The 14,750-nt window shown below is 36.0% G+C and overlaps 1 pseudogene; it reads right to left on the bottom strand.

The window, feature by feature from the left end:
- Positions 1 to 200: 200 nt before the first annotated feature.
- LOC119876421 overlaps positions 201 to 14,750 on the bottom strand; it is a 31,411-nt pseudogene continuing 16,861 nt past the window's right edge.

The raw sequence follows: 14,750 nt of genomic DNA, 5'->3' as shown, positions 1-14,750 counted from the left end.
ATCAAGGAAGAGAGTGCACATCAGATTAGGGACAGATCATGGTGGGCAGGGCGGGCCAATCTCCCTACCTCCTCACATTATGTTCCTAGGGCCACAGGCACATCCTGACACTTTGCAAAGAGACGAGCCAGGGTTGTTGATGTCATCACATGAGATGTGCACACATCTTGCATGACTCAGTCCCCACAGGGCAGCTGCTTTCACACTCTAGGAGCCGTCAGAGACATATCAGAGCCCTGGGCATTGTCATCGCGTGCAGCACGGGAGTAGCCTGGTCCTTTTCCTCCCAAGCGCTGCTTCATCCAGGTCACAGCTCCAATCACCCCAGCGACCACAAGAATCAGAGCAGCAATGCTGATGATGAGATTGGTGGACAGAGGAGGAGGAGGCTCCCATCTCCGGGTGACGGGCTCCACCAGCCCCTCATGCTGCACGTGGCACCTGTACCTCTGCTCCTGTCCACAGGGCACCCCCGCAGCCGCCCACTTCGGGAAGGTGCCATCTCCTGCAGGCCTGGTGTCCACAAGCTCTGTGTCCTGCGTCTGGTCCCCCCCACCCCCCATCCCATGCCAGGTCAGGGTGATCTCCGCAGGGTAGAAGCCCAGCGCCCTGCAGCGCAGGGTGACCTCACGGTCGGAGAAGGGGTGGCGGGTCGCACGCGGGTTGGGGGGTTCAGCGCGCTGCAGCGTCTCCCTGCGCGTCTCCAGGTCCTCCAGGTCCGCGCGGCGCACGTCGTCTCCGGGTGGTTGCTCTCGGCCCCGCAGCACCTGCCGCCTCCCCCTTGCGCGGGGAACTGCGCCGCCGTGTCCGCCGCCGGCCGGGAGCGCAGGTCCCGGTGCAGGGGACCGTCGTAGGCGTCCTGCCAGTACCCGCGGAGGAGGCGCCCGTCGGCCCCAGGTCACAGCCGGACACGGTCTGGAGGGCCTGGGACCCGGCCTCGCTCTGCTCGTAGCAGCCGCGCAGGGGGTCCAGGTGCACTCGGTTATGCGTGCGGACTTCTTGACCCGCCGCGTCCCCTGGTCCCGATACCCCGGCCCCTGCTGCTCCTCGCAGTGGCCCAGTCGCTGTCGAACCGCACCACCTGCGTGTGGGGCCGGGACACGGCGGGGTCCAAGTACCTGGGGGGGGGGGGGAGCCCGCCCGGGGCAGGGCCGCGGCCAGGGTCACCGACAGCAGCACGAGGAAGGCTGGTGGTGTCACCGCTTCCTCTCCGGGGTCCCGGGACACTGCCCACACAGCCGTTTCTTACTAAATTATATGTGTGAAATGGAATGGTAACTACCCCGCAGTTCTCATGCTCTAATTCTGCATTTTGTAGTAAAGTCCCCCCACGTTTTCATAAGGTGTGCCACCAACGAGACAGGGACCACACGACCCAGCCTCCTTTGCAGCTTGGTATGAGCGTGTGACTATGCTCTTAAAGAGAATTCTCATGTTCCTGCCCCAGACACTCAACTGTCAGCATAGGACGTGGGGAGCGGTTTAGTTTCTATGAATTAGGGAAATACGCCTAGGGGATGTCAGAAACTAGATAAAAAGAACAGAAGTTCTTGGATTACTTCCTGGATCCGAGCAGCCTGACCATCTGGACTTAAAAAAGAGAAAGTTGTGACTTATCTAGGTTGTTAAGTTGTAGATCATTTTGCTGCTAATTAATACACAATGAATATGTTTATTTTGGTGTAGCTGTATGATAATAGGATGATTTCTTTATCAATGCCTGCCAGCAATTAATTAGAAATTAGAAAATAATCTTTTGTGCTTATCCTCCAAGTGCATGTCATCATCTAGGCCCAGTGCCTCCCTTAAGTATTGATTTTTCCCATTAGGAAGACAAACCATGAGAGACTCCAATCTCTGGGAAACAAACAAAAGGTTGCAGAAGGGGAGGTGGGTGGGGGATGGGGTGACTGGGTGACAGGCATTAAGGAGGGCACATGATGAGAAGAGCACTGGGTATTATACTATATATTGGCAAATTGAATTTAAATTTTTAAAAAAGTATTGTTTTTTTTTCCCCAATTACTGGTATCATGCTCCAGTTTTTGTAATGCTTTCCTCTTTTACCTTCTATTATGTTTTTAATTTTAACAAGTTACTATGTCAATTGATGTCAGGAACCTAAAATATCAAACATTGTGTTAAGATTTTTTTTCCTAAAAAAAAAAAAAAAAAAATTTGCTGAGATAAATTCAATAAGCTTAAAAAGATTTACTGCTCAAACACATACAACACACACAGAGAGGAAACGGCCTTTTGAGTTAGAATAATGTTTTTTTTTTTTTTTAAGATTTTATTTATTTATTCATGAGAGACACAGAGAGAGAGGCAGAGACATAGGCAAAGGAGAAGCAGGCTCCCTGTGGGAAGCCCAATGCGGGACTCAATCCCAGGACTCCAGGATCGTGCCCTGAGCCGAAGGCAGATGCTCAACCGCTGAATCACCCAGGTGCCCTGAGCTAGAATAATTTTAATGGTAAGACAATCAATTACTTTTATGACACTACAACATAGATCAAAATATGTCTGGAAAAAATGTTAAGCAGAATAATCTTGCAAGAGCAAAATTCTAAAATATTGACATCTATGCAACAATAATCTGATATAAATGATATTGAATTTATGACTAATTATTTCTTTATAGTCTGTCATTATTTGCCAATTTCCTTCTTAAGTGAGATATTTTTCTAATGTTATACCTTCAATAGTTATTTGATTCTAATAAAATGCTTAATGGTAAAAAGAAGCCCTTACGTAACTGTGAAGCAACTTTCATATCTTTCCTATCATGTGAGTTAGTAATAATATTATTGATCAAATAAGTAACAAAGAAATTTAATATATAGTAATGTTTGAATTATTATGCTGTAGAAAATTAAAGAAAAAAACAAAAATGTTTAGGAATAAACAAGTTTCTTCACATGGATTCACAAAAAGAACCATAGGTAAAAAAAAAAAAAAAAAAAAAAAAAAAAAACCATAGGTATATTATCATTGTAAAGCATAGGTTATTTATTGAACACTAAAATAAAAATGAAGAGAGAGCTGAAGGAATATGTGCGAAGAAATAAAGCGATTGATGACAAGTCTAGTTTCTTAAACGTCAGGACTGAAAGGTTATGTGTGTTTTGCTGATTTATTATATATATTTAAAAAATATTTTTATATACATAAAATGTATGTATAATGTATATACACACATGTAATATATGTATAATATATATACACACATATAGTATATATATGTATATGAGAATATGTATAGTGCATTACATTAGAATTGTCTGGAAAGCTTTGAATTGCTATTGATTCCTGGAACCCACCTTCAGATAATCTGATTCTGTTGTGTTGGGATGGACTTCATACACTGATTTATTGTAAAAGTTCCATTTATTGATTCTAATGTGTAGCTGTCTGAGAAGTATGATTCTTGAATAATTTGAAATAATCTATTATAAATATGTGTGAGAGTGTGTGTGTGTGTGTGTGTATGTGTACATGTGTGAGTGTATTAGTTTGCAGCTGCTGTTTCTGCTTTCTGGTTTGGGCTAGTTAGCTATTTGAATAAATCCTAATGATGACAGCTGTCCAGCAATTAGGAATCTCCATCTTATAATCTTACTAGAAAATAACCTTGTTTTTTGTCTCCCTATAATCAGCTGTTAAAATTTACATAATTAATTCTATGCTATGCAGTTTTTAAATTGGCAGATGATTATGTGAAGGAACTACAAGAGAGAAGGCAGACCATACTTGAAAGCAGATTTTTTTCCCCAGAAAACCAGATTTCAATTAAATAAATAAAGGCTGCTACCACTTTTTAGAAAATTGTCTTTAATACAAGTTATATTTCTTGGACCAGTGCTGAGAATAAAATATGCATACAAAATACTTCACTCTGTAGTATTTTTTCCAAATAAATGTATTCTCTCTTTGCTTTTTGGAAAGTATAAATTGAGATAAACTAAAAAAATGTATTTTCTCCAAGCTAGAACACACATCTTATTTTGTTCCTATACAATGTTGTTGAATCTTTTCAAGATCTACAGAGTGGATTTAAATACAAGAAACAAATATCCTGTGATAATAATGTTTATAAATTTAATTTATCTAAGTTAATTAATCATCATAACCAATAACAAGGATAGTTATAGAAAACTGATTTGCAGGAATAGCTCTAAATGACATAAAAGAAATGATGAGTATTTGAATAGTAATATATACTTGTTTTACTAGATCCTGCAGTTATTTTATTCTGACTACCACTCAGAGGGATTGATGATTGTACACCACAAGTCTCAGGAAGGGTGGCTAAGTGAATAGTAAAGGCCTTAAGGAAGACAATGGACTGTGCCGATCTTTAAACACAGAGTAGGCCAATACTAGTAACCCAAGAATTGCACCCTAAAGAAACACAGAGTACTCTGTAAATATTCATATGTTAGGTAGGTGCCACAAGCACAGTAAGGATTAATATTTAATTATTTTTAAGATTTATTTATTTATTTTAGAGAGAAAGAGAGCATACGTGAGCAGGGGGAGGAGCAGAGGAAGAGGGAGAGAGAATCTCAAGCAGAATCCTTGCTCAATGTGAAGCCGCCACAGGGCTCCAACCCGCAACCCTGAGATAGTGACCTAGCCAAAATCAAGACTTGTTCACCCAACCAAATGAGCCACCTAGGTGCCCCTATTTAATTCTTTTAAAATAGTCATTAAGACAGGAATTTCCAGATGCTAACTCCTACAGATAAAATAACTTTTCTGCTACTTCTTTACTTTCTACCTATATGAACATTACATGATACTTTGGATTTTACCACACTGATTTTAGCCTTTTGCTTGTAGTTCAACAAAACTTTGAAGATAACTAGATTACTCATTATTTATAAGAGGGCCCAGGTAGTTTTTCCCACAGCCATGGTTGCAGTTTCATAGAGAAAAATGTTCTCTTTCCTCTTCATAAATTCTTCCGTGGCCAGTGTGATTGGCAATGGTAATGTTAGTCATAATTCCACGACGTCTTGGAAGCGACATTAAACAGCAAAATGACACAATTTCTTATATCATTTTTTCAAGCATTCTATATCTTGTGTATTTTAGCATAACTGCTTTTTAAAAAATAAATGTACACATATTTCAGGAGGACTTACTTAAAAACAGTAACTACTACTTGATAACTGCAATTAACAATTACAGTTTACCACTTAGGTTTTTTTTTTTTTTTTTTGCAAGAGAAAAAAATCAGTGCTAAAGTGCTTTAGTTTTAAAATGATTGTTTTCCTACAACAATTATTTAATAAATAAAAACTTTAAAACAAAAAATAAGTAACATAAATCTTTCCAAGCACAAAACCAAGCAAAGAAAAAAGGTCTTGATCCATTAATAGAGTTCCACAAAAATCTAGCTTGCCTCAAATTTTGTTTCATTAGATGTTGTGGATGATAAGAGACAAGTCTGGGCATCGATAGATAGGATTGTATGCAGTTCTGTGAACTGCGTTAATATCATCTATTTCTCACCCATTCAAGGGAGTAAGTCCAAATGTGTATGTGAAATGGAATCCACCCTGTTTTTAAAAAGTAAATCACGCACTCATTTAAGTTTAAAATTCGTTAGCTAGTTACTTGCAAACACCACAAAGCTAAATGTAGTACACATTTTACATTCCATGAAACTGTGAGACAAAGACTCATTTCCAAGACTTTATGAGGTATTCTGTTCTCATCTTCCCTCCTAACATGGTGCTCAGAAATAAACCTTGAGTTAAGAGATGTTAGAAGACCTAGGATTATCTCACAGAAAGATCTAGAAGAGTCATCATTAATAACAACTAATATCTAAAACTGGGAGTTACTGTCAATGACTACCAGCATTATAAGCCTTGCCATGGGGAAATTTTGAAGATACTCTTGGAGTTGTTAATAGATTTTGTATGCACCTCTCCTTTGGGGATGGCACTAAGGTCTTGCCATGAGGAGGAATAAAGAGAGCAGGCATGGCAAGAGAATTTCAGTCTATTTACCAGTTCTGATCCTTTGATAGTATTACCAGAAATGTATGTTGAGATGTATTCAGAAATTTTATATAAGCTTCCTGGAAATGAGTGTTATGGAATAGCAATATTTACATAAGCATGGACCAAAGGAAATATATGAAATTTTTTGCCAATACTGGACAAGTATTCTTTTTTGGCTAAACATAATAAGTAAGACATCATATTTTTTTAATGGGTGAATTTCTGACGGACAACATGGTGAGGTTTATTGGTCAACATAATCTGTGAAGGCATCAAAACTAATAGGATTCTGAGCTATGACGATTCAGATTTATGGTTATATAAATCTGGGGGGGGGAGGGTATAACTTTAGGAATTTAACACAATGATGCATCAATAAGACTTAATCTTGCCAACTTTTTCAGTTATCACTCCAGTGGTCCAAACTGTCATTTACATGACATCATAGATGTGAAATAAAAATCTTCTTCATCTCTTGATATAGATCTAGTAGTGTTTATTAATTGGCCCTATTTATAATTTTATTTCAAATTTTTGGATTTAGTAGTAAATACAGAATTCAAAATGACAGTTACTGGCACCAGATTTTCATGTGTCATTAAAGACCTCCAAGGACCTGCCTTAGCGTCCTCTCGTGTAAAATAGAGCTTTGACTAAAATTTATTTAACACAGCTGTTGTTAAGATTAAATGAGAAATATTGTGGGGGAAAAGATCACTTAACTGAGGATCAGACAATTTTCTTTTCTTATTCTATATCCAGGTAGCTGAATCCTTCTGATATATCTAGCTAGATCATCATCATCATCTTCTTCATCATCATCATCATCATCATCATCATCATGTAGGACTTACTATACACTTAGTACATGCCAGACACGATTTAAGGTACTTTAAATGCATTAACTTATTTTATCTCCATAACAGATCTATAGGGTATATAAATCTAAAATGAAGTATTTTCAAACTATAAGTATTTATAGTTCTATGATCCTGACTTGATTATATATAAATGGAACAGGCCTTCCCTCACAGAGAGAAATCAGGCAATCAAATTAAAATACAGAAAAGGAAAAACAAGATTTTAATTACATGCTACCAAAATCATCATTCAATTAAATATAAAATAATTTGGATTTTGTCATTCTCAGGTAAACATCAATGTCTACCTTGTTTACTTATTGTCTACTGTATACTGTCCACTTGTTTTAAACATCCCTATTTTTATGTAGAAATAATATTGAGACTCTGTTAGACTTTCAAGTGTATTTCTTATTATCACTTTTAAATTTCCTATACATTATTTTGCATAGAATTGCCAATGTGCTAAACAATGCTGATATAAGCAGAAAACTATCCATATGAATTTACAAAAATTAAGTAGGTTACCAGAATGCTAGTAAAAGCATGAACATTTCAAGAAAGAAAAATGAACTCACTGGTGTCTAGTTAATCATTCTTTAAAATCTGATACGAAAACAAACCCATTACAAGGGACATTAGAAGAACAAACAGATAAAACATATCCTAAAGGTAGATTTCTAATGATCAGTAAATTAGACTGAGATAATTAATTCCTCTTTCTTCTAAAGGATTCTTTCAAGGTGATTGTTCCACAGTTTCATAGTTTCTGAAATGAAAACTACTTTAGTATGCTTATCTTTTTATATACAATTTATTGGTATATGTGATAGGGTTAAAATAATGTTTTTAAATTAATGGAAGTTTTAGGTAGGATTGAAAGAAACTTACAAGAAAATATATTAAATAACGTATAACTACTATAGTGATTAATTAAAATGGAAAAGAGTAAATTGGAGACAGTGGAATCAACTCTTAGGACATTTTTATTTCTTAGAGAAAGAAAAACATTTTTACCTGAAGCTAGTGTGAGAGAATAAGAATGGGAGTTTGTTGTATTCTCACATAACCACCTACAAAGTTCTCTTCAGTCTTGAGAGTGGAGGAAAAGTAGTGGAAATAGTAGTAGGAGTGAGCTTGTGTATACCAGTAGACACTCACTATATTGATCATACAATACACCCTGAGTACCTCATGTCTGCAACTTTCTAAAGGACCAATAAAAAATAGTTGATAGAGAAAAATTATGTCTTATCGAAAAAATAGTAATACATGTTTATCTATAAAACAAAATCATCTGTCAATTTTTTTTAATTTAAATTTTAGTTAACATACAGTGCAATATTGACTTCTGGAGTAGAGTTCAGTGATTCATCACTTACATATAACTCTCAGTGCTCATCACAGCAAGTGCTCTCCTTAATACTCATCACTTATCTAGCTCTTGCCCCATCCACCTCCTTCCATCAACCCTCAGTTTGTTCTCTATAATTAAGAGGCCCTTATGGCTTGTTTCCTTCTATCCTTTTCCTCTTCTTCCCATATGTTTATCTGTTTTCCCTCTTTTTAAAAAGTAATTTATTTATCTTTAGGTTTTGTTTATTTTTTTTTTATTTTGAGAGAGAGAGAGAGAGTGTGCAAGGGCATGGGGGGAGGGGCAGAGGTATATGGAGAGATGCATTCTTGAACAGACTCTCCCTGAGCATAAGCCGAACCTGGGACTTGATTTCACAACCCTGAGGTCATGACCTGGGTTGAAATGAAGAGTTGAACACTCAACTGGCTGAACTACCAAGGTGCCCCTATTTTATTTATTTATTTATTTATTTATTTATTTATTTATTTATTTATTTATTTTTGGAGAGATTACACAACTGCAAGAGTTGGGGGAGGGACAGAGGGAGAGAAAGAATCTTGAGCAGAATCCCTGCTGAGCCCAGAGCTGATGGGGGCTTGATTTCATGAGCTGAAATCAAGAGTCAGAAGGTTAACCCTCATTTGCTTTCTTAATTTCACATATGAGTGAGATCAAGTGGTATTTGTCTTCGACTTATTTTACTTAAAGTAATACACTCTAGCTCTATCCACATCATTGAAAATGGCAACTTTTCATTTTTTTGGATGGCTGAACAATATTCCTTTGTGTGTGTGTGTGTGTGTGTATATATATATATATATATATATATATATATATATATATAGCATATTTTCCTTATACATTCATTGTTCAATGGACATCTGGACTCTCTCCATAGTTTTGCTATTATTGGTAATGGTGCTATAAACATCAAGGTTCACGTACCCCTTCAAATCTGTGTTTTTGTATCCTTCGGATAAATGTCTAGTAGTGTAATTGCTGGATTATAGGGTAGTTTTATTTTTAACTTTTTGAAGAAACTCCAAACTATTCTCCAGAGTCGTGGTACCAGTTTGCATTTCTATCAACAGTGCAAGAAAGTTCCCCTTTCTCTGTACCCTTACCAACACCTATTGTTTCTTGTGTTGTTACTTTTAGCTATTCTGAGAGGTGTGAAGTGGTATCTCCTTGTGGTTTTGATTTGTATTTTCCTGATGATGAGTGATGTTGAGCATCTTTTCATGCATCTGTTAGTCATCTGGATGTCTTCTTTGGAAAATTGTCTATTCATGTCTTCTGCCTGTTTCTTAAGTAGGTTGTTTTCTGGGTGTTGAGTTTGATAAATTCTTTATAGATTTTGGACACTACCTGTTTATTAGATATGTCATTTGCAAATATCTTCTTCCATCCCATAGGCTATTTTTCAGTTTTATTGTTTCTTTTGCAATACAGAAGATTTTTATCTTGATGAAGTCCCAAGAGTTCATTTTTGTTTTCCTTGCCTGTGGCAGTGTGTCTAGTAAGAAGTTGCTACAGCCAACGTCAAAGAAGTTTCTACCTGTGTTCTCCTCTAGATTTTCAGAAAAAGCATTGAAAAAATATAGCATCCTTCCTTGATAAAAAAAAAACAACAACAAAGTAAGGATAGATGGGACATATCTCATTATAATAAAGGCCATATATGAAAGACCCACAGCTAACATCATCCTCAATTGAGAAAAACTGAGAGCTTTTCCCCTATAGTCAGGAAGAAGACAAGAATGTCCACTCTCAGCATTACTATTTAACATAATATTGGAAGTCTTAGCCTTAGCAATAAGAGAACAAAAAGGAAATAAAAGGCATCCAAATTGTCAAGGAAGCAGTTCATTATTTGCAGATGACATGTTACTCTATGTAGAAAACCTGAAAGACTCCACCAAAAAATTGGAAAAATACATAAATTCACATTTACTCAATACATAAATTCATTCAGTTCCAGGATATAAAATCAAAGTGCAGAAATCTGTTGCATTTCTCTGCACCAATAATGAAGCAGCAGAGAAAGAAATCAAGGAATCAATCCCATTTGCAATTGCACCAAAAACACTAAGATAACTAGGAATAAACTTAGCTAAATAGGTAAAAGATCTGTATTCTGGAAACTATAGAAGGCTTATGAAAGAAATTGAAGAGGGAGACACCTGGGTGGCTCTGATTGAGCATCTGCCTTTGGCTCAGGGTGTGATCCTGGGTCCCAGGATGGAGTACCGCATTGGGCTCCCCCACGAAGTCTGCTTCTTCCTCTGCCTATGTCTCTGCCTTTCTCTTTGTGTCTATTATGAATAAATAAATAAAATCTTTTTAAAAAGTAAATTGAAGAGGACACAAAGAAGTATTCCATGCTCATGGATTGGAAGAACAAACATTGTTAAAACATCTACAGTATGCAAAGTAACCTACACATTAAATGCAATCCCCATCAAAATACCACCAACATTTTTCACAGAGCTAGAACAAGTGACCTTAAAATTTGTATGGAACCACAAAATACTCCAAATAGCCAAAGCAATTCTGAAAAAGAAAAACAAAACTGGAGGCATCGCGATCCCAGATTTCAAGCTGTATTATAAAACCGTAGTCATCAAGACAATTTGGTACTGGAACAAAAACAGACTCACAGATCAATGGAATATAATAGAAAAGCCAGAAGTGGACCCACAACATATGGTCAACTAATCTTTGACAAAACTAATTTTCCCAATGGAAAAAAAAAAACACAGTCTCTTCAACAAATGGTGTTGGGAAAACTGGACACCATGCAGAAGAATGACACTGGGCCATTTTCTTTATTATATACAAAAATAAATTTAAAATGGATGTGGTCAAGAAATCACTTGTCATATTTTATTCATTTCAACTCAACTCATATGAATTATAATTAATATGAGCTTAGTATATTTTAATAGATTTATAATCATATCAAATGGGAGCACTAAAATTAAGATTTTTCTAGGGTCTATAAAAGGCTTGCTTCACTACATCTACCAATGACACAGAGTCCTGTGTGACTATGGAAACTCTTTTAGTTTTTTTCTTTTTTCTGCATCAGTTGGCAAATAAATGGATAGCAACGAGACTCCTTACAGAGCTTACTCGTAGAAATTATCTTTGGAGCTGTACCATCTTGAGATGGTTTGCTTAAAACTTTAATTCCCTTAATTGGATTTTGCTGTGAAGTGAGGCCAACCTACCTAGAGTGCTATCCACTCTTGGAATCATGCCTTGACAGATGGTTCTTAGTAATTACTACAATCATGGCACCCCAACTTATACCTCTTATTTCAAAGTCATTTCTCTGTATTAAGGCTATATCTGAAAGAAGGGGTCAAAATGACTACTTTAAATAAATTATTTTTCCTATAAAACATATATGCAAAATTTTAAAACTTGGGGAAATGCATTAAGTCATTATTGATGCATGGCATGTACATTTACATATATAAAATATGTTGAAAATATTAGCACAGGCATAATACTATTTTTAAGGTGATGTAAAATTTATGTTTCAATATAAAGCAGGTGTGTATATGGAATCTCTCATAGTCCCAAGGAGAACTATAAAAATGATAGCTTAACCAACAAAATGTAATATTTAAGAAAATGAATTAAATAGTTAAAAATCTATTAGTAATATTTCAAAAATTTGATACAAGTGCATATGTAAAGTTATACACATACACATACATTTATATATGTGTCTATATGAATGTGTATGCAAAAATCTTGCCTATTTTGTGAAATTCATGATATATATTTTATTTTGAAATTTTATTTATAAATATAAATATATTTATCTTCATTATCAGAGCTGTATATTGCCTCTAACATAATTTCCTTCTGTTTTTTTAACATAATTTTCAAGAGTATGTCATCTTTACTTCCATCTAAAGTCTTTGAGCTATATTGTAACTTTATGTCTGTATATCATTGAAAATTGGACCCCAGGATCCCTGGGTGGCGCAGCGGTTTGGCGCCTGCCTTTGGCCCAGGGCGCGATCCTGGAGACCCGGGATCGAATCCCACGTCGGGCTCCCGGTGCATGGAGCCTGCTTCTCCCTCTGCCTGTGTCTCTGCCCCTCTCTCTCTCTCTGTGTGTGACTATCATAAATAAATAAAAATAAAAAAAAAAAAAAAAAAAAGAAAATTGGACCCCAAACCACTATTATCCATTTTCATATTCAGTTATATATATTTATTATAATTTATTATTATACTAAATGCCAACATGAAGTTTCTTAAAAAGTAAAGCATATCACTATTATTTACATATTAATAAACATACCAGATTCTCTTTAGTAGTAAAAAACAATAAGAAGTAATAAAGGAAAATATTATCACATTTCCACTAATATAATTTAAAAATATACCTTCAAATGAATAAAATAAATAAAATATATGATTGTTATATATAGTTATGTATACCATGTATTTTATTCATCATTATATATATGACTATATAATATATACCAGAAGAAATAGAAATATATGAATATTTATATGTATAAATATACATGTCACCTATCCATTGGTAGACTTAGAGGTTTTCTCTCTCTATATATATAACATATATATCTAATAATAAAAAAAATAGGATGATCTTAAATGCACATGAATCTCTATGTAATAAAAATCCAATCAAGTGAAATTCTAAGTATTTTACTTCAGTAATTGTTTCAAGAAAAAATATTATGATTGTAGAAACCATAAAACAGGTTCAAGATGTCCTTTGAATGAAGTCCTATGCATTGTTTGGCAGGACCTCTGAGAATTAAATGCTTCTAAGATGCACCTTTGATTATTATTGATTATTTAGGTTATTTCATACAAATCTGGAGAAATAGAACTTAAGTTGTAGAAAACTGTTTCCTGTCAATAGCAATACAGATTTTTGTCCCAGAAAATATAATTGATGTTATTTCATGTGATTTTCCACTTTTAGAAAAGTTAACATCAAACACTATATTTTAATTTATATTATCCAGTTGTCCATGCCTCTATTATCAAATTAATTTCAAGATTCCTGATTGTGTTTGTTTGTTTTGGTGTATTTTTTTTTTTCTGATCTCATGTGCACCGATTTTAACACCTTACTGGTTCCCTCATTAAATGAGTTAAGTTAAAAATTCAATATGTGTGTAAATTATATTTGCATAGGGGTCATTACATTACTTATTTGAAAATTATATTAAGCAGTTTTGGATGTCCGGGATATTGACATCAGTACAGTCGAGATATAGAACATGTCCTATCACTGTAAGATGCCTCATGTTGTCACTGATTAGTCACATGCATTTCTATTTTGCACACTTTATCTTGACCCCTGGAAATCAATAATCTGTGCTTCATTGCTACACTTTTATGAGTTCAAGAATGCTGTAGAAATGGAATCATAAGATATATATAACCCTTTGAGAATGGTCTTTTCCTCACAGTGTAATTTTCTGGAGATTCATCCAGGTATCGCCTGTACTACTGTCATTCATTTTTATTATCATGTATGTGATACAGAAACACCACCTGTACCAACATGCCATAGTCTGCTCCCTCATTCACTGGTTCAAAGACATTTGCATTGTTTCCAGCTTGGAGCTATTTAGCATAAAGTTCTTATAAATGTTTGTGTATTTTTTTTTAAGATTTTATTTATCCATGAGAGACACACAGAGAGAGAGAGAGAGAGAGAGAGAAAGAGAGAGAGGCAGAGACACAGGCAGAGGGAGAAGCAAGCTTCATGCAGGGAGCCTGATGCAGAACTTCATGCCCTGGGCTGAAGGCAGGCGCTAAACCGCTGAGCCACCCAGGGATCCCCTGTGTATTGGTTTTTGTATGAATATGTCTTCATTATTCTGGGATGACTGCTCAGTAGTGCAGTTGTTGCATTGTAGAGTGATTGCACATTTCATTTTTTTGAGAATCACCAAACTATTTTTCAGACAAGTTGTACCATTTTATATTCCCACCAACAATGTATGAATAATCCAGTTTCCCCACATACTTTCCAGCCTTTTTTTAAAAAAAGATTTTATTTATTTATTCATGACAGAGGGAGAGAGAGAGACAGACAGACAGACAGAGACAGAGAGAGAAGCAGGCTCCGTGCACGGAGCCTGACATGGGACTCTCCCGGGTCTCCAGGATCACACCCCGGGCTGAAGGCAGCGCTAAACCACTGAGCCACCGGGGCTGCCCTTTGCCCATGCTCTTAAACTGGATTGCTTGGTTTTTAAGCTTTTTTTTTTTTTTTTTTCTTTTCAGTTCTTTATATATTATAGTTGCTCATATTTTGGTCAGATACGTGGTTGCTTAAAAATGTTTTCTCCCAGTCTTTAGATAGACTGTCTTTTCATCCACTTTACAGAGCCTTCAGGCAGAAAAAAATTTTTAATATTGATGAAGTTCAACTCATCACTTTTTCTTTTTATGCATCTTGTTTTTGGTGTTAAATCTAGGATTACTTTGACTAGTCATAGTTCA

Source organism: Canis lupus, chromosome 7 (assembly GCF_011100685.1).
Source record: "Canis lupus familiaris isolate Mischka breed German Shepherd chromosome 7, alternate assembly UU_Cfam_GSD_1.0, whole genome shotgun sequence".
NCBI classification, from domain to species: domain Eukaryota; kingdom Metazoa; phylum Chordata; class Mammalia; order Carnivora; family Canidae; genus Canis; species Canis lupus.
This window is presented reverse-complemented; position numbering and strand designations above follow the sequence as displayed.